Raw genomic sequence first — 25,320 nt, forward strand, 5'->3', positions numbered from 1 at the left:
GATCAAAATACAATTCTCCTGTTCAAGTGAGCGTGGGTTCCAGCTAGTTAGTTCATGTGAAGCTCTTCCCTTCTCTCTGGTCAGTTTTTCAACTTTGAAATCAGTTATCTTAGAGTGCTGTCTTCCCAGTGAATGAAGTTACATACACAGTTTTCAAACTGTGACTTCAGTTTGACTGAGTGTCTAAGAGTTTGTTAATATTATTGAAAAGACAAGAATAATTTGAAACAGTAGTAACAAAAAATAATAATTTAGGACACTAACACTCCCTTTCTGGAACAGGTGGAGGTACAAAACCTGGTGCTTTAGAATAACTCAGGGTCACCCTAATCCCAAGAAAATGGCAAGATCCATCTTTCTTGGGTCTTACAAGGTACTAGTGTTATTGTGCGTACCTCACAATGAAAGATAGCCAAGTTTTAATCTAGACCAGTTCACAGCAGTCAATGAATATAGGAAACTAGAAAGAATGGAGAAATTCTGATGTCCAGCATATACATTAAGCTCAATAATATTTCTTTGCATGATCACAGTAACTTTGCAGTCCTCAAACAGACTATTGGCTCAAAAAAAACCAAAGAATTTTTAAAAGCTGTGAAGGATAACTCCCATTTTCTCGTTTCCCCCTTCAGTTTCAAATGAGCATGCATTTCGAACTTCACTCATTAAGAAATGTTTGTGCTTTGAAAAGTTCATGTTGTTCCCAAAAATAGTGATATGGGAAAGCTCTGAGAAGGATATTGCTATGAAGTTAATAATTCATCTTCACTTACCAGCTGCCTTTAACTCTCTCACAAGAATTCCAAAGGATTCCTTTGTTAGTGTCACAGCGTACTTGATGCAAAATTTATAGAATCAGGCCTAGCAGAGTAACTTTGGATTCAGGAAGCTCCTGAGTCCTTTTTCCTTCAAACATTTACATTTTCAAATGACAAAGAAATGGAAAATCATTCTAAGGTTGACTTTAGCACCTCTCTCTCTTAAGGGCTTCTTGCAAAGAATTCACATGTTGCAGTTATACCTCAAATTAGAGATTTTAAGTTTCCCTGCCTGGTCAATTAGAAGACCCTTGGCCTTACCACAGAACACACGCTTTTGACTTTGCAAAGGTCTGAGTCAACAGCTTGTTGGGCTTTGAAGAACCTCGCTCTTTTCTGCAGCTGGGGCTTTTTCTCCTTTAGCGTGTTTCAGGACCACTGCTGGTTTTCATTCATCTCCATTCAGCGGGTTTCATGTGACATTTTGGGGCTGGAAACGTAATGTGTCAGAAGATAGCTGTAGCTTCCTACTGTGTTAGTTATTGTTTCCTTTGTCAGGAGGTGAGTGAGCACAAACATTTTCCAATTGCTCTGATTTTCAGACAGGTTTAGATCTACTGAGCCATCACTGATGCACACGCCTATACCATTTAGAAACACTTGATACAGATTTCAGAGGCGATTTCTTAAGTTCAGTCCTATACAAATAAAGGTACTCTCATTTATCCTTTTTCCAGAAGAGGAATAGATTTCACATCCTCCCCTTGGTTTACTCCTGCTCACTATAAAAGGAGTAGATGTGGTGCTTCTAAAAATGCTTCACATTTTGGTTCAAACCAGCACCTCACCTTTTTGATAAAGGCAAAACATTACCATGATCAACAGAATCTGTCCCTTAGGATTCAGTTCTGTAGTTCTTTCTTGGGTAAAATTCCCATCAGAATTAAGTCCTTAGTGAAAACTTAAATTACATTATAATATTCAGTTTCATAATTTCCACCAAGGCTTTGCCAAAGGCATTGAATGATTTATGATAAACTTGAAAACCTCAGTTCCCTCTTCCCAGGGTGTCTTCAATTATTTCTTTGATGAACTCCGCTCTTGATTCCTTGTTGGATTGAAGTAATAAGGGGTTAAGGGCCTTTATATTTTTCCTGAAACTTTTTCTTTTTAACTTTAGAATATCTTCAAGTGAAATAGCATTGAATGGATCTTTTAAAATGTACCTTTTATAAAATTATGGTTAAATAGTACCTTATTTCTACAGAATTTGTATGACTTACAAAGGTAAATTCCCTACAACATTTTAGTCATAATAATTGTATTATTAGAAGTTGCTCAAATTCATTATACTTCAACCTGAAGAATTGACTCAATTAGTTAGAAAATAAGGTTTTTTGTTGTTGTTTTTTGTTTTTGTCTTGGAAAGCCAATTGTTTTTTTTTCCAACAGAAAGTAAGTTCTGACAAAAATCTCATATTGGTTTCTATTTGATTCCCTTGTCACTGAGGGTGCAAAAGCAGCCCATGGACCACAGTGAGAATCGTATGTATGAGTATTGATAGATTGTAGAATTTTAAATTTTGGTTTGCCTCTTCATGAAATGAAAAAACTGAGTCCTGGGAAAATTGAGGGATCTATCCAGTCACACATTTCATTAAAAGCAGTATGGGTCCTGCTTTCTATTATGTAGTGTGAGTCAGAGAATTGTGACTTTTAAAGATTGCATGCACTGCTTAGTAGCCATGCTTTGTGTGAGTTAAAGTACATATCACTTACCTAGGCCATGAGTAGGTCACTGAGCTTCAAATTCTTAACCAGTAAAAATGGAGATATTTATCTTCTAAGATGGTCGAAGAGATGAAAAATTAGGTATGTACAAATTCTGGCCCAAAATAGGCATTCAATGAAATGGCACAGATCATAATTATTAATGGTTTCATGCAACTAACTTCCTAAATTATCTTTCTGTCCTTTTCTCTCCGATTCATTCTTTCCGAAGCTTTCAGAATATTTCTCTAAAACATAGGTCCTTCTTATCAGTCAAAATAAGTTAAAATTTCTACCCCTAACATGCAAGGCCCCCACATCAAGCCATGGCCCACCTCCCCAAAAATCATTTCAACTGCCTTTCTATACTCACAGTACTTTCAAGTCTAGTTAAATTGCTTTCTATTCCATAGACATTTTCTAAAGTGTCTTAACCAAAATGCCATCTTGTCCACAAGGGCTTTATTTATTCTTCCAACCAAATGCACCATTTCCCACCACAGTGGGGAAGAGAAAGGAGTCAGCATCTCTTGAACTCAGACCGTGGCACTTTAAATATGTTACTTCACTAGCACTTTTCTTATGGAATATACCATATTCTACTTTGTGTTATAGTCATTTTTGTCCTTCTTTCATTTTACCTTAGATTGTTGTTCATTTAGGGCAGGGATTATATCTTAATCTCTAGCATAGTTTTCCTTTACAAGTAGAAGGCATTGAGGAAGAAATGCTAATTGTGCACCTTAAAATATAATAAGCAAAAACATCAACCAAAATAAGGAGTTGAGGGGCACCCTGGAAAACCATGATACTTACGTGGTCATGAAGAGCCTCTTTAATTCACCTTAAATCATCATTAGATTTATGCTTTTTGATCAAATGGAGTTGGATTACAAAATGCTGCAACTGCACGAGGTCATTGATCTTCTCTTCTCCTCCTCCAGTCTAATCAGTTATAGTTACATGAAGAAAAAAGAAAACCAAAGCAGAAACAACACACCAAACCAGCCCTGGAAACACAGATGACTTGCATCATCATAGTGTGGTGATGTCAAAAGTTCAAAAGATAGAAAACCATTTTCTAAGCACATTTATTTGGATGCAATGTAAGCATTTTACAACATATTTCAGAAAATGGGAGATGCAGCGAGTTGAAAAAATGATTTACTGATGGAATTTGACTGGATATCAGCCCTATGTGTGTTTTTATAGCCACCAGCTGCCACTTAAAAATATACATCCATTTATAGACTATTATTCATATCATATAAGTTGAACATAAATGTTAATGTACAAGTGGATGTAACCAAAACAACGTGAGCAAAATGCACTTTAATTTTAGGGAAAAAGTTCCTTAACACTGGTCCTTAGACTGTCTAAAATTATAGAACAATCATTCCCAACCTTCCATCCCACTACACAGTGTAATCTCCAGGGTGAAAAGCATGGTTGTTTTGCTCAACAAAAGTAGACTCCCAGCAAGCAGGTCTTTTAAATAAATCAAACTGGGTTTCAAAATGAAGAAAAATCTTCATGAAGCCTTAATAACCTTGACAATGGAAACTTACAAACCCATGGTAAAAACAGTAAAAGTTCACATTAGGGCAGGATAAACAGGCCCAAAACTGAAGCAGAGGCCTAGTGAGGAGATGAAAAGTAAGATGGAAGGGAAAACAAAAGGGATGGAAAAACAAAAGAAAAAGAAGAGGGCAAAAAAAAAGAATTCATTGCCTGAATGGAGGAAAATGAATTTTGTGTTTTCAAGAGGTGGATAATCAACTGACCATTTTGAAGAGAGGTCCCCATCTTTCAGTGACCTCCCCCACCACACACACCCACCCCCCCACCCCCACCCCCCCCCACACACACATACACACACAAACACACAATGGAAGAGTTACTGCATGCAGTCATTCAAAGAAATGATGAGTTTAGGCCTCTTCTTCATCACCTATTAGCTTTCTGTCTATTGCACTAGGGTATCTCTCACCCTGGGAGAAGCTGGGCATTACCTCTTCCAGCTCATTTTGGTGCCAGTTAGGAAATTACTGCAGGGCTTTAGCCTACCAGTCAGCTACTGGGAGAATCTGGATCAATGTGTTTTATGCCTCTGACATTTGGGGAGCAAAAGAAGAATGTTTTTGCTATAATGATGTGAAGTCCACATTTCTCATCATTTTTTCTGTAGAAACAGAAGGGTCCTTTTTCTGAACCCAAAATGGGCAATTCAATTACAAAATCATTGGACCCCATGGTAGGGCAATTCAGGAGGAGTTCCTGTTTTCATAAAAGAGTTTTCTGTGTTCATTCAACATAAATTCTGGCCTCTTGCACTCAGCTTACAAGGTTTCTAATTAAGCTCCAGAGAGAATTATGTAGTCCACTGAACTGAGTCACTATGCTACAACTGAGAAAGAAGAGGCACTCCTATTATATCAGAAAAATAAACACTTTAGTTTCATTTCCTCTGCCACACATGTTATCTCTTTGTCCTGTCACAACATTTTTATAGGTTTTTATTTCCAAGGATTACCTTGAGATTGCTGTCAACACAAGCCAGAGGGAAGTCCCCACACGGAATACAGTAGGTGGTTTTGCCTTCTGAAAAATCCAACTCCAGACTATATAATATCATATAATTTCACTGAAAGGACCTCCCATAATTTAAGAACAAAGAGACAGTTTTCAGTGGTACTTTGGTCCAAAATTTGAGGAAAATAGTTTATTGGTGACAAAAGCACAATTACCAGCTTGATTCTTAAATCAATGTTTTGACCTTTTACGTTGTTTGAGAAGCTCCACTGGTTTCTATTGTTCCTTATAACATCTGTAGGCAAAATGCAACATGCTGGGTCACAATCTTAGGTTGGCAAAAAATGTTGCTTAAGTACATAAAGGTCGTTTCCTTTCTTATGCAAGGAGAAAACACTTTAGTTATTCAACTCAAATAAATGTTCCATAACCATCAAATTAAATGTATCTTAGAGTTCATTCCTAAGCTTTCTGGGTTGAATTAAGTTTTTCTCAGAACTATACTTCATGTCACCCACATGTCTTAAGAACTGGTGCCTTCTGCTCAGCTGTGCATTTTTTTCCAGACATGCCGGATGTGTATGCAGTAAGCACTCTGAAAGTTCAAAGAGACACAGCACATTCTGTGCTTTCTCTTCCCATTCCACATAAACACCATTAATAACCAGACCACTCTTATGCCAAAAGCCTCTGATGGCTTGACTTTACTCTGTTATTGTTCACACTCACTCTCTGTCTTTGTTATGCTCATAACCATCTACCTGGGGCCAAAAGCCAGCCATTTACCATTGCATGTGCTTCTATGAGCACAAATACTGACCAGAGCCTAGAAGAAACGTTCTTGTCACCCGTAGCTCTTACTCCATCCACACTGCCACAAACCCCACATCCCGTCAGAGTACTCTCATTCGGAATTAAACATGTCTTTAGAGTCTGCCATTTATCAGGCCTTGGAGTTGATGTCAGGCAATGGTCAGTGAACAAAAAGAAAGACAAAAATGCATGCTTCCAAGGCATGTACACCCTCAGGAGGACAAAAAAAGAGATAAATAAGTAAAATAAACAAGATTATTTTGGATAAGACAGTAGTCCTATCCAAGGTTTCACTTCCACAGTTTGTTACCAGTTGTCAGCTGGTTCCAGAAGCATATGATCCTGCTTCTGACATATGGTCAGAAGGTCAATAGTCACAAGGCCTCTGTGTTACCTGGCATTTTATAATCTCACATCATCGTGAGAAGGGTAAGTATAGCACAATAAGAAATTCTGAGAGAAGCAGAGACCATATTTGTGTGACTTTTATTACAGTATATTGTTCTAATTATTCTATTTTATTGTAAATTATTATTGTTAATCTCTTACTGGGCCTTATTGATAAATTAAACTTTATCATAGGTACATGTTTGTATAGGAAAAAACACAGTATGTACAGGGTTTGGTACAATCTGCAATTTCAGGCATCCATCAGGGGTCTTTGATTGTATCCCTGTGGATTGTGGGGGGCTACTGTAGTAAGCTATGCAAAAGAGACCCCAGGATAATGTGATAGAGAGTGACTTGGGCCCAGGCAACACCCAGATGGGGGCTTGTGGAAAGCCTTTCTGAGAAAATACCATTTGAGCTGAAACCTGGAGGAAAAGAAGAGTTTGGACAGCCTTACCACCAGATAAAAGGTTAAAAAACAGGAAACAAGAGCAAAGCCTTAAGAAGTGTTGGAGCAACCAAGAGATGCCTAGGAGAATGGAGGTGTAAAAACCCTCATAGTCTGAAGAAAATTGTGAAGCAGAAACAGTTGTAAGCCTGTGAAAGTTCCTTAATTATTCTTCCATATTTGAAACATATTAATGACAAGTTCTTTGTAATATTTCCCCACCAAGTGTGGTATCTTAGGTGCAAACTTAATTTTTCAACTAATTTGAAAAGTTGCTTTATTTCCCTTTTATTATCTCCACAAAAATAAAAACCGCCATCCTTCAGGGCTCTTATAAAGACTACTATGTATGGCAGGTCTACATATTTCCTACTTAAGATCCAGTCTCCCCTTCTTTCTATCAGAATCCATTTGTGGCACAATGTGTTCCTTTTAAAAATATATGTATGCATGCATGAATACATGCACACCTACATACCTACATACATAGAACTCACTTTCCAGCCTCCCTGGCAGCTAAGGGACTGACCAGTATGTTCTATGATACAAGCTGAAGGTGAGATCTTTAAGAAAGGAAGATATTTAAAATATTTTCTGAAGGGGCAGATCTGACCCACATAGTGTACTCTCATTACTATTCCTTCTACTCATGCCTGGAAGGGACATGTGATGCTGGAAATGAAGCAGCCATCTTGTGACTTTAAGATAGCATGAGAATAGAGCCACCTATTTAGGGTAATTGAGTGGCAAGCATATAGGAGCCTGATTTACTAATGCCATTATAGAGACACTATAGAGCTTGGACTATATCCTGACTTCTTGAGAAAAAGAAACCCTTATATGATTAAACCATTGTTAAGTTTTCTTCAAAGCTACATGCTTGCATGTAGCCAAATACAGAATTATTATATGTAAACGGTCACAAATCAGATATAAAGAGTAATAATGCCTTCATTGTCATCTGTATGACTTGAGTGCTTTAATGAATCTGTATTTATTTACATTAGAGGACATGTGTAGGGAGGATATTTCAAAGTTAAGTTGTAAAGGAATTTGAAGAGTACTGGACATAAAGTACTTCTTCATTCTTTTTAGAACAGATCCAGTAGTTATTTACTTCCATAATCATGATATTATGTTGCCATGCCAAAATACCTGGAGTTCTAAGAGGGCACAATTAAACAGCATTTTTTTGTTGATCTAGTATCTTGACAGAAGAAGAGAACAGGAAGAGAGATTCTGCTTTTGTTTTTTTCTTGTTTTTTTCCCTACCAATGACAGTGGCATATTGCATTTTTCCTACTTTAATGTAAATAATAAGAAACACCTTTGCAAATATCTAAACATTTGGATATTCTCTTAAGGATTTGACAAGACCAAGTAGGTTGGCCTGACCTGCAAAGATAAGAAATGGCGAGCTGCTCGTGGACTAAGGTTGGAGCAGGGCAAGTCCGAGAGGGCACTGCCATGGGCAGAGTCTCCCGCAAAAACAAAAGCCTCCTGCTCAGGAGCCGATGTCAGAGTTTCAACCCCCCTGGAAACCTCCCAGACCTTTAGTGATTAACTAGACTACCAAGAATACATAGTTGCAATATATTAACGACCTATTAAGTCACCAAGTTTATAGTATTGAAATAATAATAAGCAGTTGCTTTTCATGAAGCACCCATGAGTCTAGCATCATGCTATACTATGTGCATACATTATATTCAATCTTCATACTGCTTCATAATTGTTAGTAATTTTGAAAATAGGTGGAATTTGTTGAAATTATGACATATAAAGAGAAATTCAAATGCATTTTAAAATGTCTTTTATATAACATTGAACTTGATAGCTATGTAACCAAATTGTTCTTAAGCTCTACCGACATAGACTTCCTGATGAATGTGTATACATGTTTTGTCTCTACAATACCTGTTTTTTCAGGCTGTTTACCCATTTTTATAGAAATTTTGAAGACTAATTTTTCAAGAAATACAAAGCTTCATGAGAATAAGATCTATCAGATACCCTCAATACAATCAAATAAAGTGGGATGTACTCATCTGGGGTCTACCCACTCTTTGTAATACTGCTTCATGCAGGTGCCTAATATTATTAGAATATTAGAAAACTGATAAGTTCTATTTTACATAATTCCCATAAAATATGTAAATACTGGGAATATAACTATATATACTTCAGGTGTATTCTTAATAGGAGAGAAACTCCAATTTGACTAGCTATTTACAAAAGCTTAATTCCAATCAGCCCCTAATATTTTATATGTATTACATTTATTAGAATTTCCCAAAGACTAGCTTCTAGCTCCACATATTTCAAACAGTTTTTTTTGCCACTACTCAAATATTTTCAGTTGCTGAGCCCTGTAGTTCATGTTCATATTACATGATCTCCACCTCAGCACCTTTATGTCAGAATACCAGATATGTCAGCCTAGTGGGCAGCAGGAAGGTTCCTGGAAGGCATTCAAACCCAGACCAACAATAAGTTAATTATTCTTGAAAGTGACTAAAAAAATCAAACTGTCTCCAATTCAACTTTCTCTTAGTACAATGCAAAGAGGGAAGACAAAAGAAAGAAGGAATGTAGGAAGGAAGAAAAACTGTTGTCACTACCCAACATGAATAGAAGCCTGACAGAGGGGAGGGCAGAGTGGGAAGAGACAGTGGTTTTACCCAATTATGGGTAAAATGTTCTACTTCTACAAATTTTACAGCGAACTATGATCTGGTAAATGCATTACTAAGGGCCCTTCCAAGAACCTTGAAAAAAGGCCAGTGCAAGTGAGGAGATCTAAAGCTTGGGCTTCTTTATAGCAAATCTGCTTCAACCCTTGAATTGCCTATGTGTTAAATACAGAGAATTGAGGAGCTGCAATATTTATCTCACCAGGGAAGCAATGCTTCTGGTCACATCTCCCCAGTTGCACTCACAAGGTAAAATGAAGGGTGCCCACTTTTGATAGGGGGGTACATCAGAATACATATCCAAGACCTAGTAATGATTGAAGTCTGTTGAGAGTACCCAGGAAAGTAAGAGCTCTTAATGTCCCACATCAAGAGACCATTTTAATTCCAGGATTTTTGGTGGCAGGGAAGGTGGTGCCCAGGAGGGAAATAGGAATTATTACTATGACTCTTTAACAAATAACAAATGTGAGTAACAGCAGTTACCATTCATTGAGCATTTCCCCTGTATTGGTATTGACACTTTATTTAATTCATGAAACAACTATTTGAAGTAAGTGCTTTATTATGTACATTTTAAAAAGTCAGATTTATTAAAGTGTAATTTATTTACTCTTTTAGTAAATAAAACCTTGAAATCAGGTAGTGTGAGTCCACCAACTTCATACTTCTTTCTGAAATTCATTTGACTAGTCTTGGCACTTTGCTTTTCCATAGAAAATCTTAAATCAGCTTGACAATTTCTACTAAAAAAGTCTTTTGAGACTTTGAATGGGATTTTATTGAATCTTATAAATGAATTTGGGGAAAATTGACATTTTTAAAAATACTGAGTCTTCTGGACCAAGAACGCTGCATATATCTCCATTTATTTGGTACTTCTTGAATTTCTCTCAGCAACATCTTAACATTTTTAGCATGCAAATCTTATAGATATATTATTAAGTGTGTCCCTAAGTATTTCATATTTCTGAAGGACAGGTAAGCTGGGAGCTACCTGGCATTTTTCTGGAAGTTATGACTCTTACTTCATTTGAGAGACATGTACAGGTGCACAACTGAGGAGAGTTCACTTAGTTCTCCTCTATTCTGAATATTTCTTGTGGGCACCAGTGGGAGACTGTGAAAAACACTTTGAGAAAGTTTGAACTCCACTTGTTTCTGGAACTCCTGGGGATTTTACTTTATCATACTAAATCATACTTGACTTTTAAAACTGTTAAAATTTTAGCTATTTTCTCCTTACCTGCTGTTATTGTCATTCACCTCTTTCTTCCATGTTCTTCTAAAGGTATAAGTTTATTTATTTATTTTTTGTCTCTCTTTAGAGGAGGCTCTCCCCCTTTGGAAATCAGTTCATGTAATTAGGAGTTTCACCTCCTTCATAGTCTTGAGAAGAATAATGCTTTCACAGATTTTTTTCTTATTTTTATGTTAGAACGATATTCTCTTGAATCTTTCTACATTCTAAACAAAAGGATAGCCAACCAGACCACTTTATATGAGAAACTGAGACTTGGAAAGGCTAAGTAACATGCCCTATATCATAGATGTATTAAATATCATGGCCAATACTCGCACTCAACTGTTTCGGAAATAAAATCTATTGTGTTAAACGTCACACTAAAAAACAAAAGATCAAATTTTAGCTGTCTCCATGATTCTAATCAGACCCAAATACTTTCTTTTTTTATTTCAGTGGGGCCCTGGAAACAATGCTACAATTATCCAAGGAGCCATTAAGACCCCTACCCGATGTGAGTCTAGAGTGCAAGAATTTCCTTAGTGACTATGTCTAGAAAATGCCTACCCTTCTAGGCATTCAGCCCTTCTGCCATTATTAAATAGGGTTGGATAATTCTAAATATGTTTACTATCAGTTGCCTTTTATTGGATAATTCTAAAAATGTTTACTATCAGTTGCCTTTTAGAAGCCCCATGAATACATCATGTAACCCCAGAAGCTCCAACTTGAAAGGAGGGAACTACTCCAGGGTGGAAGGATTCTGCATGCAGCTGGGAAAGGCAGTGGAGAGACAACTTAGGGTTGGTTGATTATAGGAATGTTGCTTAGGAAGATCCAGTATTGTTACCAGAGAAAGTACCGAACTGCAAGGTAGAAGCAAAGATAGAAGGTAGAACACATACCACAAGGTCAGGAAAGGTGATGAAATTGGGCTTTGAAAGAAATGGAAAGGTAATTTAGAAGAGAACTGTAAGTAGCGAATATATATTTGAGCTCCTTTGTAGTCGTCTGTAAGCTATTCGAATAGCTTAGGAACCTGTGGGAGCCTGACATGCAGTCAAATGGCACTCACATCTTGGCCAGACATGTATTTGTAGAGTATTTTACCTCATAAACCACTTACTTATATTATCTTACTTGAAATTCATGGCAATTCTATGTAACAGGAAGGCAAGGTAATTCTAGTTCCGTTTTGCAGATGGAAACCCCTGAGACAGAATGTTAAGAATATATTAGATTTTTTCAATCAGACCCGCACTCATATATCCTGATACAGTTAGCAGTGCTATGTTTTATGTCATTTGAACATGCATATGTTTGTGTGTATATTTGCTTCTATGTGTACATTCAGTTATATACACTCTCTAAATGTTGCTATTTATAAATATGTTGACTCAAAAAAATCACAAGAAAACCATTAATGAATCATTCATTTCACAAATCGCAGTATGATAAAAGGGAAGAAATCAAGAGTGGAAGAATCATGTCCAAAGTTCAAGGTACAGATTTTAATGTGATGTTGGGAAAAGCAAAAGTGTTATAGCTTTTAGAAGCACAAATCAAAACCTTCCCACCAACACTTGCCACCATTTTGAGGTTTTAAGGTAAAAAGTATCTGCAAACTCATCACTTGAACTTTATATAAAAGAGGAATGTGTTAAGTGGAAGTCAGTGATGAATGTTTGAGGCATTCTTTCCTTGAGAACTTCTAGGAAGCATTTGTGTTTATCACCATTAAACTGCATTAGTGTGTTTATGAGTCTGTTTTCCCTAGCAAATTATGATTTTCTTGAAGGCAGGGACTGGAAAAGTTTCACTTTTTGTATTCTTAGTGCCTAGAAGAGTGCCTAGATATAGTAAATATTCAATAATATATGGTGAATAAGGGAATGGTGTGAGTATATAACATATATACATGTATATAATATATGTATGTACATATGCACTCACATAATAACAACTCCCATACAACTCCACATATGCCTATATGATACCATGTGCATGTATCTCATATATATGTGTATACACAATGCATATTTCCATATATGTTATGGAATATATAGTTATATATAATATGGTGTGATTTGAGTGTTGCTATTATGTGAGTATATGTGTGTGTGCTCATACATAAGTATATTTTGTGTGTGTAGGTGTAGCTATTTCAACCTTTGAATTTTTCACTCGTTTTTAATCTCATATAAGCTTTAGAGTCAGAGTGAGTTATAAAAGTGAGAATAACTGATGTCAGTCCTAGATGATGACAGTAACAATTTAAAAGTAAATTGGACACTAATCATATCAAATCTAATACCAATAACTTTGCAAGTGCCTGCTACTTTGCATGGCCCAATCACTTATGGAATAACAGGTGATTGAAATCACTAGAAACTTATAAAGCTATGCATTCCTATAACTACAGGGACTCCAACCAAACATTGGCTAAAACCACTTTCTGGTATAATCTGCAGTGACCCCAGGAGCTGTCCAGCTCTCCCTGCTTCTCTGCAGACTGATAGCACCCTAGAGACAATTTACCTGTGTCATCTTATGTAGTCTGCAGCTTGACTGAGGTCTTGTTCAGATTCACAGAGGAGTTTTGAACCAAATCTGTCTGGATTAAATTTGTGGATGCATTCAGGAAAATTTCACTCTCATTCATTCATTTATTTACTCATTCTCAAACATTAAGCATCTGAACTTGACAGATACTGCATTAAGCACTGGGGGTACAAAGGTGAATAAAACACAGTTCCTGTCCTACCAATGCTGAGGTTTCCATGGTGACACTTTTTTGATCCCCAAGTTGTATAGGGTGTTTTCAGGGGGGTTGTACATGTTCCAAAAAGATGTATAATGACCTAAAACACAATTATTTTGACCATCAAAAATCCAGTTTGTATATCAAACTGTAAAGCTCTGTGCAGCAAAGGAAACCATCAACAAAATGAAAGGGCAACATAGTGAATGGGAGAAAATGTTTGCATATCATGTAGCTGATAAGGGGTTAACATACAACATATATTTTAAAAACTCATACAACTGAACAGCAAAAAAACACAACCTGATTGAAAAATCAGATCTGTATAGACATTTTGTCAGCCAAGACATACAGATGGCCAACAAGTACCTAAAAAGGTGCTCAACATCATTAATCATCAGGAAAATAAAAATCAAAAACCAGGATGAGATATCATTTCACACCTGTTAGAATAGCTAGCTTCAAAAATATAAGAAATAACATGTGTTGGAAAGAGTGTGGAGAAGAGAGAACCCTTGTACACTGTTGATGGGAATGTACATTTTTGGTGCAGCCACTATGGAAGACAATGGAGGTTCCTCAAAACTTGAAAAAAGAACTAGCACATGATCCAGGAATTCCATTTCTGGGTATTTATCTGAAGGAAGTGAACACACTAACTTGAAAATCTGTATGTACTCCCATGTTCATTGCAGCCCTATTTATGAAAAGCCAAGACATGGAAGTAATCCAAATGTCCACTGATGGAAGAATGGATAAAGAAAATGTGACATATATAATGGAATATTATTTAGCCATAGGAAAAAAAAAGAAATCTTGCCATTTGCAACAGCATGACAGCATGGATGGACCGAGAGGATATTATGCTGAGTGAAATAAGTAAGACAGAGAAAAATACCAAATGATGTCATTTATATGTGGAATCTAAAAGCAACTCCTCCCAAAATAAACAAACTCCCTGGTGGTCTCCAGAAGCAGGGGTATGGAGTGGGTAAAATGCATGAAGGGGGTCAAAGGTGCAATCTTCCAGTTATAAGATATGTAAGTCATGGGGATATAATATAGAGCATGGTGACTGTAGTAAATAATACTGTATTATATACTTGAAAGTTGTTAAGAGTAGATCTCAAAAGTTCTCATCACAAGAGAAAAAACTTGTAATTATGTGTGGGAATGTATGTTAATTAGACTTATTGTGGTGACCATTCCCTGATATATACATATATGGAATCCTTATGTTGTACACATGAAACTAATATAATGGTATGTGTCAAATATATCTTTGAAAAAACCCAGTTTGAAAAATGAACCAGAATACAAATGCATGGCATTTGATGACAAGGAAATAATAAGTGCATAAAAAATTTTAAGGAAATATATCATCCTCTGAAGAACACTCAGAGGAGTTTGAGTTCAGCAGTGAGTGAGCATACTTCAACCATGATTATACACATCAGAATCTGTAACACAGCCCCATACTGACTAGAGAAGATTTTATTTCTCTTACATTTAAGCTAAGAAAGACCACAACTCAAAGACCGAGGCTTGACACAGGTACACTATAAATGAAGTGTTAATGAAGTGGAAATTCTCCACATTGCTTTTGAGTCTCATTGCATCAATGTGAACACGCCTAAAATATCTAAGAGCTGAGAATCATTTGGAATGATGCCAGCCTCTTGAGTCTGAAAATCTAGCTGGGAATTCCTTTCCAACAGTCTTGTAGGGTAATTTGGCACTTTGGTTTACAATACTAGCTGGACCCCATCTGAGGTTCTAAAGCCCATAAAATCGGGATGAATGGTCAATGTAAATAAACTAACCCTGAGAAATTTCAGACCTGCTCAGCTGAATGTTTCTGTTAATCTACCTTTTCTATACTCGTTTAGCCCTTTCTGGCTGGAACTGCCTTTCTGTTATAACTCTCCTTCTCAAATAAGAAACTTTCTTCTCATAATGCAGGAGATCTTTCTCTCCAAAGGCAGTGTGCATTGTACTGTATTGAAATACAGTTTGGGGAATATGTTTTGTGCCTGAATACTGATAAAATTGTGACATAAACTTGCATTATCCTTAATCAAAGGTTACTTTTATTTGTAGATTTTAAGGACAACTAAAATTTTTATTTGACATGTTCCAGCCATTCTAGTTTAGCATACCTGCACATTTTATTGTATCTTGGAGTCAGGCATAAATCAAGCTATTTCTCACAGACAAATAAAAGTGGTGGAGTAATATAGTTTTTGGAATTTAACACTTCACGGTCAGGAGGTCACATATGCTAAGTTGCTTATTTATACACCTCTTAAAGTTAAAATCTGTGGGCAGGAGACATGAAGCAATGTGACTTACCATATCAGTGAAGAATGCATTGTTCTTTTTCTCCAGAGGATAAAATTAGTGGTGTTGAAACAGCCGATCATACAAGAATGTCATCGGGACACAGCATTTACCATGTTTTTGAAATGTTCTTGTTTTATGATTCTGTTTTTCATTACAATCATCAAGTTTTAAACAGTGAAACTCACTGAACTTTGTTTAATGTGTGAAAGAGTAACTTAGTGTATATCAATTACTGACATGCCTGCTGACACCTCCCAGCCTAACCTTGCAGTTAGGTTAGGACCAAGGAAGCCTGAGTGGAGGTAAAGTGTGTCACTTCTGGGCTGAGTCAACTAGGAGCCCATGTGCCTCCTCCAGTCCTCTCACTGTCAAAAGTGACCTGGGAGGCCACATGCTTCAGATGGTGATTGTGAAATGGAGATAGCCATTTGACCCACATTTAACTATGGGACAAGAGATGGACACTTTCACAACTTACTACATAAAGGACTATAATGAGACCAAAGATAGGTGTGCAAACAAAGCTTTATGGGATAACAAATTCATTTATGCAACACAAATATCCTGAGTTCCTAGCATGTAACTAGTGCTCTGGACTTTTTTCTGCATTACCTCCTCTTCACATGTTTACCCATTTAAATTTCACCATTTTCTTCAGGTCATGATATGAAGGCTCAGAAAAGTTGTGACTTGCTCAAAACATATAGCTAGAAAGAAAATGGTTTAGGATTTGGATCCAGGCCTCCTGATTTAGCATCTAGACTACTTCTCCGAAGAGTGCCTTAGAAGCCTGATACTATTATCCTCCACTAAACCACAAATCATGTTTATCCCAAGTCTCTAATTTCTCTCCTTAGGAAGAGTTTATCTGGAATTATCTGGAATTTACAGATAAAACACTGGCAAATTAATAAAGGAAGTAACATCAGTGCCCTGAGAAGCACAGGACCAGGGTCGTGGTAGGAACTACATGGAAGCATGAAAACCCCTGCTGCTTCATCGTAACCTGTACACAGCATTTAAAGCCTTTAACAGTTGTCCTTACCTGGTGGCCTCACTGGCACCACAAATAATGAAGGAGGCAGAAGGAGGTGCTTCTCTCCTCTCCATGCTGAGAAGGCCAGCTGCATTACCAGGATTTCCTGGAAGCAAACTGGGGAATTGAGGCTCTTTCTGTTACTCTATTCAGAGAGATGTGGAACTTTCTGAGAACTGGCATCATGCAGTCACGTGCCTTGTTTCTGCATTCAGAATATTGTCTTTTCATAGTCCTTCAGAATATGTTAATGAAGGCTCACTGTACATCACAAATCATGGTTTAAATTTCAAAGCATTTGATAAAAATGACCTTATACTACATTTGTAGATGTCAGTCTCAAGCCATCCCAATGTAGTTTCCATGGGAACTAATGTATATCAAAGGAGAAAGAGACAGAAAGAGACTGTAAGACCAAATTTTCAATTGCTGCCTCCTCTTTCTTTCAGAACACCAAAATGAGCTCCATGTTAAATGCTGATGAAATTAAATTCTGCACCTTATTCCCAAAGTGATTTCCCCCTTTTCCCCTTAAGAATCTAATTGTTAGTACTATGTGCATGGTTATGCAAAATTTTTCCAAAGATTCCATCCGTATGATTTGTAAATTGTATTCAGAGTCTCAGAAGGTGCATGTACCTACTTAGGAGCACGGTCATCATCATCCATGATTGTTGTTGTTATGAAAGTATTTTCAGAATTATTATTATTATATAGATTTACCATTTCTTGAGAATCCACTTTACACCTGCCACTCAAAAGGACTCATAAATAAAAATTTGCAGTCACTATCAATGTCAGAACACATATCGAGATTGTATTCTATCTGTGTATGTGTAGTGTCACTCAGAGTGATGCAGGGCGATGTGATGTGGGCAGCTCCTGCTAATTTCTCTCAAATAAGAAAAGCTACCAAACAGCATTGGTAAGGGAGGAAGTGACAGCTATGATCCCAAAACCCAATACCACACCTCAAGGCAAGGCCACCAGGATTTAATTCTGCCTCCAAGGGCTCACCTGGCTCAGGAAATAAATTCAACACTTTAATTTTGGGGTGTTTGGAGAGAGGCAATCATATATATTCCCAATTGTAATTGAGGATAAGGATATAAAATATATCTATAGCCCACAGAAAATTAAGTAGAAAAATAGTTAAAAAGAAAAGAAAAATCCATGGCTACTAATGCTGAGAGAATATTTGATCATGTGATACAAAACTACAGTTTTACTAAGAGCTCCAACCACAAGATTGTTTTCAGACTGAACGTTATTCTAATCTTACCAAAAAGCTAAGGAATAATTTCATCATCATCATATCACTGTCATTCAACACATGTTTATTGATAAATAATTCAGGCAGGCATTTGGCTTCGGTGCAAGAGATACAGCAGTGAACCAGACAGATGAAACACTAATTCCTATGCCACTAAATGAAAATGGGAAGAAAACACCAGGGGGCAAGGGGCCTTTGATAGCAGAATACCGAGAAGTCTTCTTCAGGTAGCATGAGCTAATAGACCCAAAAAGAGAGAGAATCTAGAGAAGGAAAAACTGGTCCTAGAAACATGACAATGGATACTTTGTTCTTACATGAAAACTGAGCAAATGACCTAGTCAGAGAATTTTCTGCATGGAATTGATATGATAGGAACTCCATGGAGTAGAGGATTTTATGAAACACAGGTTAAGAATCAATAAATAATATGGAGCTGAATGATGAAAGAGGATTCAAGAGAAAAACATTTCCTTTAGCCACAAGGGCCAAGGTTTTCCCAACTTATTATGATTAGATACAGGCTAAAAGAATCACACTGGATATTACCTGTGGTCTGTTGTATATCTTTTAATGCATTTCCAGGTACCTACTAACACACTATATAGGATGTAGGAGTGATTATTTTTAAGCAATACTTTCTGTCATCATTATAAAAATCCAAATTTAAAATTAGAAGAAGTAAAATCCCTCACATAGACCTTATTAATGCTTTAGGTGAGGGAAGGGGACAGACCATCATAGACAACTTTGGAGTCAGTGTATGCTTTTCTATTGCTGTTAGGTTACTTTGGTAATGTAATTAACTTTTAGAGACACAGATTCTTCATCTTTAAAATGAGGATGATAACTGCACCTATGTCACATATTTATTTTAAAGATTAGAGATAATAAACAAGATATATGAAGAGGTCTGTTATTTAGGGAAGGGGGGTTATTTATCCTCTCCCTTTCCTTGTCCTTCCATGTTGAATAGGTCCTGGAGTCCCTCTCTTCACTCTCACTCACACATTGTGAAAGTGGTAGGGAAGAGCACAAGGGGATAGAGGGAAGTGATATATCTGACTGGAGAGTTTGGAAGGACTTAGGTATACATGACTTTCTTCTTTGGGTCCTGGATGTCTCCAGGGGCGCTCATGCTTTCAGCTACGTCTGGAACTGGGTGGAAAGGTTCATGTTGAGCTTGAGTATAGGGAGGTCCTTTATTGCCAAATTCTAAGCCATGTACTCCAACGATTTTATCAGTAATACACCTGAAAGTTAAACTGTTGTCTATATGGTCACTGCATTCATATTTGATTCTGATCCGTTGCAGGAAAAAAGGGCTATGTACTAACCTTACACATTATATAATTCTGGTTCAACAAGTTAACAACTAATAATAGTAATAATAATGATAGTCATTATAAACACAATAGCCAATAAATATTGACCATTTAATTTGTATCAGTCACTGCTGTAAGGATTTTTCAAATTGTATCTTCACAACTGATATTCTCATTTAACAGACGAAGACACTGAAAGACAAGAAGGGCTAAGTCAAAGACTCAAAATCACACATATTCTAATTGAAGTACATTGGTTCCAAAATCTGCCTTCTTAGCTACTATGCTAAAAATATCTGAATAAGATATTTATATCAACAAATTACTGTCAAGTTCTGGAACTTGTGAACAGCATAAAGATTTGCAATATTAATTACCAAATAGTTTATTCCTTTCTAGAATAGTTTATTCAATGTCATTTAGTTACCGATAATAGGTAGTAGGCATTGGGAAATTGAGGATGAATAGCATAATGGCACAGTGTGACAAATCCTATAGTAGCAACATAAACAAAGGGTTACAGAAAAACCTGCCTTGTATTGATTCATTTGAAGGAGGGAATTGGCCTTGGGTGAGCAAAAGCAAGAAAATATACACAGGCTTGAATGTTCTAACACTCAGAGTGAGAGGCCTGTGGTGTCTGTGGTGGAGAGGAAAAGCAAACATGCTTGAAAGGGATATGGAACCAAAAATGAGAAGAACCTGAAATGCAGTTCTAAAGATTTCATCTGAAAGATGTGGAGAGTGGGCAGATTTTTCTGTAATTCAAGTATATATCATCTGATATGTGTTTTAGAAAGCTACCTGAATGGTACAAAGAGGATGGATTAGAGAAAGGAAACACTGGTGACAAGGAGACCCACTGGGGGTTAGACTCTTTTGGGTTGAATTCTGTCCTCCTAAAAGATACGATGAAGCCCTAGCCTCTAATACTTGTGAATGTTATCTTATGTGGAAGTAGGGTCTTTGCAGATGAAATTAAGATGAGGTCATTAGGGTGGTTCTTAATCCAATATGACTATTACCTTTAGGAGAAAAGGAGGAGATACAGATACAGGCAGATGGACGCCATGTAACAACAGAGGCAGAGACTGGAGTTACGTAGCTGTAGACCAAGGATTGTTGTCCGCACCAGAACCAAGAGAAAAGCATGGAACATATTCTCCCTTGGAGCCTGGAGAGGAAGCATGGCACTACCACCTTGATTTCTGACTTCTAGCCCGCAAACTATGAGAACAAATTTCTGTGGTTTTAAGCAACCCACCTTATGGTGCTTTTTAAATGACAGCCCTAAGAAATTAATACAAGTGACAGAATACTTCAGATAAGAAATAACAAGTGTTTAAATGAAGGCAGTGGCAATAGAGGTAGAGAGGAGGAGCTGCGTGATGGGCCATGGTCGGGCTTGCTATGGACTAAAGGGACTGTGAGAAACAGGACTAGGTGGTGGAGCCACACGGGTTCCCTTAAAGGTAACAGGGGGCTCCTTGAATCTTAATGAGCCCCCTTCTTCAACCCTCTAAAACTGCTTTCAAGTCCCATAGGGAAGGGGCTGTTAAAAAGGAAGCACCTTGGGAGCACCAGTTCACCCACCAACCAGTCCAGCCCTCAGAGCTCTCAAGATCTGGCCAATCTTGGAGGTAGTTTAAGGGGGCTGGCAGGGCCTGGGACTCTGGCCACCACACAGAGCAGGGGGCCTACATGCCAAGATTGGCATTGGTCTGATTTTTCCATCTTCCCATATTTTCCCCCAATTTTAGTAAAACATGTTGAAGGAGTTATTGGAAATATCAGAAACAGTATATCTAATCTACTCATTTTAGAAATTGGGAGATAATAGAAGATAGAGAAATGGGAAGTTGCTCAAGTGCCAGGCCAGTGAATCAGACCAAAAAGGCCCAAAGCAACAGAACAAAGTGTCCACAAAGAGACACTGTTACTGGGAGATGTGGCCTTGTGTCCTTGGTTCTCTCACTAGTCAGAGGATGGGGAGAAACCCAAGCCTGAGACCACAAATCTGCTAAGTGCCCTTAAGAAGGTATGCTGGGGTCAGCAACAAAGGCAGCCCACTAAAGAGGAAAAGAAATACATAGTGGAGTGGAAAGGAGAAATGAGAATGGTGGAAAAATAATTTTTTAAGCCAAAAGAATCAGAGAAGAGCATAAATGCCTCTAGTAGTAAGCATAGCAGGTCGTCAGGGAGAAAGGGCTGCAAACGTCTTTGGAGCTCTGACTACACTGGAAGGACTTGCAAGGCAGTCCTCGCTTTCACAGGCAGGTACAGAAACGTTCCTGTCTATCGTTCTTCTGGATTATAAACCACTGACCTCTTTACACTTTCTAAAGGGAAAATGGCTTCAACCTTCTTAAAAGAGTTCCCCCAAAGCATTCTCTGTTCTCAAAATGGTATAACCTAGGTTTATCTTTGTGCATTTTATCTACAGTGACTTGAAATCTTCCTTCATCCTCTTCCTTTCTCTAATGATTGAATAAGGGTCATCAGCAACAAGCATCAGTGGAAGAGGGGTAGATCCAGAATAAGGTGAGAGCATTTAAACCATCATATTATGCCTGCTATGACGTGGAGAGTCCTTACAACCTTCTAATGATAAACATAAATGTATATCCTCTTCAGATTATCCAATTTCTTGTGCTATCTGAATATTTTGTCTAAATGGGGGCATTATAAACTGAATGGACATAAAAAGAATAGTTTAAATAATTAATTCAACAAACGTGTGGTGAGTTCTTACCATAACAACCACCTCATAACATAACTGAGTAATTATCACACATCAGCTCCTATTTCAAGTGCTTTGCATGGCTTATGTCATTTAAACCTCATCACAAATAACTATGAGATAGGTGCTTTTCTAATGTCCACATTATAGATGGAGAAACTGAGGCCCAAGTTCCCATAGCTAGGATGAGGAGGATCTAAGTTTCAGACTCACATAACAAGTCAAGAGGCTGTGTGCTTAATCTCTTTATAACATAACCCTGCATCATGTACTGTGTTAGACAAGAGGATTCAGGAGACTAGGGCTTCAGAGAAGAGAAAGGTTGATAAGGATGGGTATAGTCAAGGCATGCTTCATGTGAGAGATGATCCAGGATCTTGGCCAGGGGATAGGTAGATCTGAATCAGGAGAGTGAGGAACAGAGGATTCCCAGGTGAGGAATGGATGGAAAGCACATGAATGTTGTGAAAAGTCAGCATAGGAAGGGGTTATCGTATGGTAATGAGAGAGTAGGCTAGAATGGAGGCTCTGTGAGAACAATGAATCCGTCAAAACAGAGCTAGATTAAAGAAGGCCTTGGCTGTCAGGCAGGAGTGTCTGACATGGGGGGAAGTAGGAAGCTTCTGCCTGTGTCCAAGCAAAGTGCTGAAGGCGCCAACAAGAGGATGCAGGAGAAATTGCCCCTAGGCAAAAGCCTAGAGCCCAAAGATTTTTAAGGGAAAGTGGTATGAAAAGTGTTTTGAAGGAAAAGTGATAGGACTCACTGACTGTAATAATATTGAAACGCATGATACAATAACCAACATTAACTGAGTATATACCATGCGCTCTAACAGTTTGCAGGTCATTGTGTGTTAATTCTCATAAAAGAACCATGATTTAGAATTAAACCCAGGCCTGTTCTAATCTTAGAAGTTCTGTGATTATTGAAGTCAACAAAGACACTAATTATTCAAATAGAATTATGGGGTATTGTGATACCATTAACAAGGTGAGGGAGTATGGAGGTGTGGGGGCAGGGAATGGCAGCTTTGATTAGAGGCAGCTACACTATTCAAGTGTAATGTAACCTATTTGATAACAATAGTAATAATAATAAAGCATAGAGTGCTTATTATATGCCAAATAATATACTATTTATATTCTCCAACTCAGTTAAGATAGAAATAATTATAGTGCTCATGATTAAAATAAGAGTAGAACTTACATGTACAGTGTTTATAATAAGCCAGGCACTGAGATAGTTTTTAAAGGTACTAAGTGAGTACCTTTATTTAATCCTCAATAAACCACATGAGGTAAATATTAGCATTTTATCTTCCCCTTACAGATGAGGAAACTCTGGTCCAGGGAAGTTCTACAAGCAGCCCCACGTCACAGAACTTACGAGTAGCAGAGTCCAGATCTGAATCCAGTCTTTCTAGGTCTAGACTTTACGCCTTTAACAAGAGCTCCACTATATCATGACCTTTGGGGTCACCCAGGCTGGATTTAAATCTCAGCCTTGAAACCTACAATTTGTGAGACCCCGAGTGTGGTGTTTTGTTTTGTTTTTCTTTTTGTCTCTAAGCCTCAGTTTTTCCATAAGCAAAAATAGAAAGAACAATAATAATACAATGATAACTACCAGGATTCAGCTGCATTACCCTTCTCTGTGGTTAGCACAGCCCTTTAACATAGGAAGTATTCCCTACTTGTTTTATGAACGAAGGAATAAATGAATAAAATACATCATACATGCTGCCTAATTAGCATTTTGTTGTAGATTACTTATATTGTTTAATTTTTCTGCAAATGTACTTTTGTTGTCAATCCAGCTAGACTGTCTATATCCTGAGAGCAAACCACATGCTTTTTATCCTTAATTTATCCCATTGTTCTTAACAGTGATATGCACATAATAAGCTGCTTAATAATAAGAACCTCCATGAATGAAGCAATCAGCATGGGCCAGACACTGCCTTTATTTAACTCTCACAGTAATCGTATAAAGGAAGGACTGATGAATTCCAGTTTATATAATAGGACTATGCCTTACAGAGATAAAGTGGTTCTCCATGGTCACATAATAGCCTATGCAGAATCAGGAATCAAATCCAGCTCTGTTTGTACCACAACCCTTGAGCTTAACTATTATGTCATGCTGCTTCTCTAAAGCCTTGACCAATGAGTTCAGAGCCCATCGTCATTTGTCTTTGGAGAGAAGCTCTCTGTCTGTAGTTCTGGTCTTTTGGCAGACTTGGCTCAGCTGAATTCCAAATTTACAGCTTTTCTGTAGATCCCTCCTCTTAGCACCTCAGGCACAGCCCACAGAACCAAGAGAGACAGAAGATGCAGAAAATGGTTGCTGTTTGTTAGTGGCCTGCCAGGACATGGAGATAGCAACACTCATGAGTTCCCTCTGTTCTCAGTATATTATAAGTTCAGCATTCTCTGTGCTTAGCGTCCTTTAGCAGATCCACTGGGACAATTCAGTGCTCCACAGTCCTCAAAATTTCCGATTTTGTCCCTGTGGTGAATTGGCCCTCTAGCTGATCAAAGAGAGAATCTTTAAAGCTCACAGTGGAAAAAGCATGGCTCCTAACCTTCTGCAGAATTGTTTTTAATACTTCCTGCAAGCTGTTATTGGTGCCTTTATTTAGGCTGTATTTCTTCATTTCAGTGTCTATGTTTAGCAGATATATAAAGGAGCAAATGGGTTTAATGGCCTAAAGTGGCAAAGCAATGATATGTGAGCCTCCTTAGAGCAACAAAAGATCAAAGGACGGAGAGAGAGACTTCCTGTTTCCTAGTGACTGGGAGTCAAATTACTCTTACCTGTCTGTGAGGCAATGGTAAATTCATGACCACCCTGTATGCTTTAAGTTCTTTTGTAAGTCTCTTCTTGCAAGTAGTGTATGACAGAGTGGGGATGGGGAAGGTTCTTTAAAGAGCCATGCTGACTGTCCTGTCATTCACAGATTTTGTCTCTTGTGGGCACAGACTCATACTCCTTCCCTTTAGGGGCAATGGAAAGTTTTACTCAAACTCAATAAATAGACACTAGATCTGAGCTTATACACAATCTAGGAACTGTGGGTTCCTCTAAGCCTCTGCACCTGACACCCCAAGTTGTACCCTGGGTGCCATTAGATCCACTCACAATCACTCCCCTCTGCTTTCACTAGACTTGTTCCTTTCTCACTCCTGCCTCAG

The 25,320-nt window shown here is 37.7% G+C and overlaps 1 long non-coding RNA gene across 1 annotated transcript; it reads left to right on the top strand.

Moving 5' to 3' along the window:
- LOC140848702 (uncharacterized) lies at positions 1 to 23,788 on the top strand. The gene is made up of 3 exons (XR_012129809.1): positions 1 to 79; positions 21,829 to 21,926; positions 23,456 to 23,788. It is a non-coding gene; the product is annotated as an uncharacterized lncRNA (long non-coding RNA).
- The last annotated feature ends 1,532 nt before the right edge of the window (positions 23,789 to 25,320 follow it).

Source organism: Manis javanica, chromosome 4 (assembly GCF_040802235.1).
Source record: "Manis javanica isolate MJ-LG chromosome 4, MJ_LKY, whole genome shotgun sequence".
NCBI classification, from domain to species: domain Eukaryota; kingdom Metazoa; phylum Chordata; class Mammalia; order Pholidota; family Manidae; genus Manis; species Manis javanica.